Raw genomic sequence first — 5,809 nt, forward strand, 5'->3', positions numbered from 1 at the left:
GTTAGTATATTTGTCTTCCTGCTACAAGTAAGTTTCTAAGTCAGAGAGTGAATAGGTAAGCACAGAATAATGTCAAGGAGGCTCCCTTGAAGAAACTGCTCTATGGAGAGGAAACCCCAGACCCTGACTGGAAACCTGCCATAGCTTTCATCTGCACCTGCTCCTGGGATTAAAGACATAATTGGTGAGTAGTGTGCACTCTCTGCTGGTCTGATACTCTTGTAGTTTGAGGTTTGTGTCTGAGCTCACACTGAGGGCCCCTCACTGTGTCCTTCGCACAGTAATACACAGCCGTATCCTCAGCTCTCAGGCTATTCATCTGCAGATACAGCATGTTCTTGCTGTTGTCTCTGGATTTGGTGAATCGTCCCTTCACAGAGTCTGCAGAGTACGTTTTACTTCCATCATACCAAATAACTGCGACCCTCTCTGGCCCCGTCCCTGGAGCCTGGCGGACCCAGCTCATGCCATAGTTACTGAAGGTGAATCCAGAGGCTGCACAGGAGAGTCTCAGGGACCCCCCAGTCTTCACCAGGTCTCCCCCAGACTCCACCAGCTGCACCTCACACTTGATACCTGTAGACACAAGACATCCCAGTCAGGAATCTGTCACACACCCATGGTTTCTCTCACTCATATCCACTCACATCCTAAATTTCTTTTGTTCTCCATAAATTACCTTTTAAAAGAGCAACAAAGAATCCCAGCAAAGCACAAATTCCATGGTGAGTTCTCTGTGTTCTGTCTTGATCATGAATATAGACACGTGGAAATGCCAGGCCTGGGGCTCCTCTCCCAGCTGCACGGTCCGGGCTGGGCTGTTTTATTCAGTGGAGGGAAGACCCTATTTGCATATACTCTGAGTATTACTTAGCTCCAGAGGTAGGTTCAATTCTTTACAAGTTAATAACAAAGATTCCATTGTTTGTAGATCACTTTGTTTAGATGGCACTGTGTCAGTATGTAGTATTTTAATGTATGAACAGAATTGTCTTTTCTTCTTTTTTCTATAATAGCATTTTAAAAATTGTTGTGCTATGTTATTCACTATACAGCACATCATTAGTTTTTGATGTAGTGTTCCATGATCAATTCTTTGTGTATAACACCCAGTGCACTTTGCAACCTGTGCCTTCTTTAATACCCATCACCAGGCTCATCCATCCCCCTAACCTCCTCTATTCTAAAACACTCAGTTTGTTTCCTGGAGCCCGTAATCTCTTATGGTTCATCGGCCACTTTGATTTCTCCCCTTCACCCCATCCTTCTGCTAATGTCCTGCATGGTATTCCTTATGTTGCACAAATAAGTGAAATCGTATGACAATTGGCTTTGTATGTTTGACTTATTTCACTCAGCATAATCTCCTCCAGTTCTCTCCATGTTGAATCAAAAACTCAGTATTCATCCTTTCTGATGGCTGAGTAATATTCCATTGTATATCTAGACCACATCTTTTTTTTTTTGCATTTTTAATCCATTTCTCTCCTTTTTTATCTTTTAAAATTTATTTTCTGCATAACAGTATTCATTGTTTTTGCACCACACCCAGTGCTCCATGCAATCCGTGCCCTCTCCAATACCCATCACCTGGTTCCCCCAACCTCCCACACCCCCGGCCCTTCAAAACCCTCAGATTGTTTTTCAGAGTCCATAGTCTTTCATGGTTTAACTCCCCCTCCAATTTCCCTCAACTCCCTTCTCTCCATTACCCCTTGACCTCCATGCTATTTGTTATGCTCCACAAATCAGTGAAACCGTATGATAATTGACTCTCTCTGCTTGAATTATTTCTCTCAGCATAATCTCTTCCAGTCCCGTCCATGTTGATACAAAAGTGGGGTATTCATCCTTTCTGATTGAGGCATAATACTCCATAGTGTATATGGACCACATCTTCCTTATCCATTCGTCCGTTGAAGTGCATCTTGGTTCTTTCCACAGTTTGGCGACCGTGGCCGTTGCTGCTATAAACTTTGGGGTACAGATGGCCCTTCTTTTCACTACATCTGTATCTTTGTGGTAAATACCCAGTAGTACGATTGAAGGGTCATAGGCAAGCTCTATTTTTAATTTCTTGAAGAATCTCCACACTGCTTTCCAAAGTGGCTGCACCAACTTGCATTCCCACCAACAGTGTAAGAGGGTTCCCCTTTCTCCACATCTCCTCCAACACATGATGTTTCCTGTCTTGCTAATTTTGGTCATTCTATATGGTGTAGGATGGTATCTCAATGTGGTTTTAATTTGAATCTCCCTGATGGCTAGTGATGATGAACATTTTTTCTGTACTCGAGGAATTACAGAACACTCTTGAAATAAATTGAAGAAGACACAAAAAGATGGAAGACTATTCCATGCTCTTGGATTGGAAGAATAATCATTGTTAAAATGTCTATACTGCGTAGAGCAATCTATACTTTTAATGCAATTCCAATCAAAATTCTACTGGTATTTTTCAAAGAGCTGGAGCAAATAATCCAAAAATTTGTATGGAATCAGTAGAGACCCCGAATCACTTAGGGAATGTTGAAAAAGAAAAACAAAACTGGTGACATCACGTTGCCTGATTTCAAGCTTTACTACAAAGCTGTGATCACCAAGACAGCATGGTACTGGCATAAAAACAGACACTTAGAACAGTGGAACAGAGTAGGGAGTCCAGACATGGACCCTCAAGTCCATGGTCAAATAATCTTCGACAAAACAGGAAAAAATATACAGTGGAAAAAAGACAGTCTCTACAATAAATGGTGCTGGGAAAACTGGACAGCTATATGTAGAAGAATGAAACTCGACCATTCTCTTACACCGTACACAAAGATAAACTCAAAATGGATAAGAGACCTCAACGTGAGAAAGGAATCCTTGAAAATCCTAGAGGAGATCATAGGCAGAAACCTCTTAGATATCAGCCACAGCAACTTCTTTCAAGAAATGTCTCCAAAGGCAAAGGAAACAAAAGCGAAAATGAACTTTTGGGACTTCATCAAAATCAAAAGCTTCTGCACAGCAAAGTAAACAGTCAACAAAACAAAGAGGCAACTCACGGAATGGGAGAAGATATTTGCAAATGACAGTAGAGACAAAAGTTTGATATCCAGGATCTATAAAGAACTCAAACTCAACACACAAAAAAGACAATCATATCAAAAAATGGGCAGAAGATATGAACAGACACTTCTCCAATGAAACCATACAAATGGCTATCAGACACATGGACCACATCTTCTTTATCCATTAATCTATCGAAGGGCATTGTGGCTCTTTCCACAGTTTGGTTATTGTGAACATTCCTGCTATGAACATTAGAATGCATGTCGTCCTTTTTTTCCCACTACATCTGTATCATGGGATAAATACCCAGTAGTGCAATTGCTGGATCATAGGGTTGTTCTATTTTTTTATATTTATGTATTTTTTTATTTCTATTTTTAAAGTTTTTTATCTTTTTATGTTTGTTTTATTTTATTCACCATGGAGTGTAGCTCTATTTTTAATTTTTTGAGGCAACTCCACACTGATTTCCAACCTGGCTTTACCAATGTACATTCCCACCTACAGTGTAAGAGGGCTCCCTTTTCCCTGTAACTTCTCCAACATTTACTGTTTCTTACCTTGTCGATTTTTGCCCCGGAGTTGTCTTATCATTTCTTTGTGCATTTTAAAAAGACTTTCATTAATGTAGACCGATTATACATTATTTTACCCCTTTAATGATGTTTAGCCCTAATTATTTTATTTATGGTACCAGCATAAATGAAATTATTTTGTTAATTTTTTTTAGATAATTTCTTATTAATGTATGGAAGCATTGCTTTATTTTGCATGTTGATTTAGTACCCTGAAGTTTCCTTAAATCATTAAAAAAAAATCTAAGATTTTTCTTTTAAGAAGTTTGTGGGCTTTGACTATGTCTAAGACCATGTCATATGGAGACAAATATTTTTTTCTTCTTGTCTATTGATTTTAATATCTTTTATTTTTTTACTGCCAATCTCTTTGCAAAGGTTTTCCAGGTGAGGGCCAGAAAGTTTTCCCTTCTTTTATTCTGGGTTTTTGGCCTAATAACTCAATGGACATAGGCCAGGTCTAAGGGGAAAAAGAATTTCAGTCTGCATGTGCATGAGCTCCCAAAAATATGCCACCTAGTGAACGACCAAAGTAGGCAGCACTTGTGCCTCTTAGACAACCAAATATTGGATTTGTGAAGATTTGATGCAACAATATGGGTTTGGGTTAGTAAATTAGTGAATAACTAGCAAGATTTATTTGCACAGTGTTCTGGGTCCCAAATTCCCTATTGTGTCAGTGAGGATGGTTCTCCCCTCCTGGTACAGGGAAGGGAAATTTCCCACAGTTTATTGCTGTTAGTGGGCAAAGGAGGCTCAGTCTCTCTGTCCACTGGCAGGTTCTCAAGTGACTTTCATTCACAATAACCCAGGGACCAGATGACATACTGGGATTGCACATTTTATTCTCCTTCATGATACCATGTTGAAACTTATGGTGGAATGTGCAACCTTCTCTGGCTTCTCATGTGACAGGAAAGGCATCATGTTTTCACTGTTGAATATGGTGTCAGGTGTATTAGGCTTTTCATATATGACCATGATTATGTGGAAGTAATTTCCTTCTGTTCTTCAATCATTGAGAGTTTTAAGTGATAAACATGTGTTGATTTTTTCAAATGGTTTTAGGCATCGATGGAGAGGATGATGTAGATTCAATTCTTCACTCTGTTGAAGCACTTTGTCCCATTTATTGATCGGTGTATGTTGAAGGAACCTTGCATCTGAGGGACGAAACACACTAGGTCATCATGTATGATCATTTCAGTGTGCATTTGCGTTCAGTATGCCAGCATTTTGGCAGGTATGTTCATGCGAGATATTAACCTGAACATTCCCTTCTTGTGCAGTCCTTGCCTGGCTTTGGTGTTGGAGTAATGCTGGTGTCACACAATGAATTGGGGTATATTTATTTCTCATCAGTTTTTTGGAAGAGATTGTGATGCATTAGCCTTAAATTTTCTTTAAATATTTATCTTCCACAGAGAAAATCATCTAATGTTGGAAATTTTTTTTGTTCTCTGTTTTTCTTTTTTTTTTTGAGACTGAAGGTTTTATTTTTTTATTTCTTTAATTTAAATTCAATTAAAGGAGGGGGAGAAGATGGTGGAGAAGTAGGAGGCACTGCTTCAACTGGTTGCCTAAAGTGAGCTGATTATCTACCAGAACACTCTGAACACCCATGAAATCAGCCTGAGATGTCGGAATATACACTTCTAGATCTCTATGGGGGCAGAAGACACCAGTGGACAGGTAAAGCTGAGTAAAAATGTTGGACTGATATCAGAAGATAACAGATACCAGTCAGCTGAAGAGGAGTTTGCTCCATAAGGAAGGCAAAACCACTTCCTCTGCACTCTCTCCCAGCATGCCAGCTACCTCTCAGTCCATTTTCAGGATACTTCCTCTTCTCTGGAATGTTTGAATAATTACTGCTATACCTGATAAACACCATTGCTCAGGAGACAGGGTGGAGGAGAAGTAGGAGATGATGTTTCAACCAGTCTCCTAAAGTGAGTTGATTATCTACCAAAAAACTCTGATCACCCATGAAATCAGCCTGAGAGTAGAATGATACACTTCTGGATCTCTACAGGGGCAGAAGATGCCAGTGGACGGGTAAAGCAGAGTGGGAGATTTGGACTGATATTGGAAGATAAACGAAAGGGAGAGAGTGCCACCAGAGGCGACCCATTGGAAAGTAATACCCCAATACGAGAGTGCCCTGTGATTGGGGA

The 5,809-nt window shown here is 39.9% G+C and overlaps 1 pseudogene; it reads right to left on the reverse strand.

Annotated features, from left to right (window-relative positions):
- Nucleotides 1–249: 249 nt before the first annotated feature.
- On the reverse strand, nt 250–724 carry LOC111140334 (annotated as a pseudogene).
- Between the last annotated feature and the right edge of the window lie 5,085 nt (nt 725–5,809).

This window comes from Enhydra lutris, unplaced genomic scaffold (genome assembly GCF_002288905.1).
Source record: "Enhydra lutris kenyoni isolate GAN:26980312 unplaced genomic scaffold, ASM228890v2 scaffoldscaffold551, whole genome shotgun sequence".
NCBI classification, from domain to species: domain Eukaryota; kingdom Metazoa; phylum Chordata; class Mammalia; order Carnivora; family Mustelidae; genus Enhydra; species Enhydra lutris.